Here is a 757-nt window from a genome sequence, read left to right on the forward strand (position 1 = left end):
ATCAATGAAGATACACGTTCAGCTCCAATTTCCTCTCAACAGACACTTAGATTGACAAAACTGAACGTATGGAGTGGTCTGGCTTTGGACGTAGTCACATTGCTGCCACTGACGGCGACAGGAGTCCTACCTGCACACCCTAGTCAGAAATTTGTCATTTGGCCACACAGCCACCTTATTCTGAAACCTTTGCACTCTTCGCCATTCCTGTAGTGACAATGCAACCCAGAATTAATTCCAATATCCACCCCTATGACACTCCCATCTTCTTCCATGACAAACAGCAACACAACTTCTAGGGAAAAGGACCTGCCTGACCTTTACAGAATGGAGACAGAGTGTGCGTGTGTGTGTGAAATAAGAGAAGTCTGCACATTCTTTATTAACAAGCAGTCTATTTTCACCGACCTAGCTCCAAACCTTTCCCCCCTTGCACTTCTTTTTTCTTTACATGTTTCTATTTTGAGAAAAACAAGCTGAAGAAACATCAGCCGTGCTAGCTGAGAATAAAAATTTGGACTTCCAAGAGTAAGAGAACTTATAACATGCAAACTGAAAATACTGAGCAATAAGTACAGATTACTTATATCATGTACAGATAATTGCTTATTAAGAGCACACAAGTCCCAAACTCTTGTCAACACAACAATTTCTGAATACTTCTGTGGATTCAAGCAGAGAACTTCTGTGAAAACACTAAGTTACATAAACTGAGTCATCACTCACATGTAAATCAACATGAACACCAACAAGCACA

The sequence above is a fragment of the Falco biarmicus genome, chromosome 9, assembly GCF_023638135.1.
Source record: "Falco biarmicus isolate bFalBia1 chromosome 9, bFalBia1.pri, whole genome shotgun sequence".
NCBI lineage: Eukaryota > Metazoa > Chordata > Aves > Falconiformes > Falconidae > Falco > Falco biarmicus.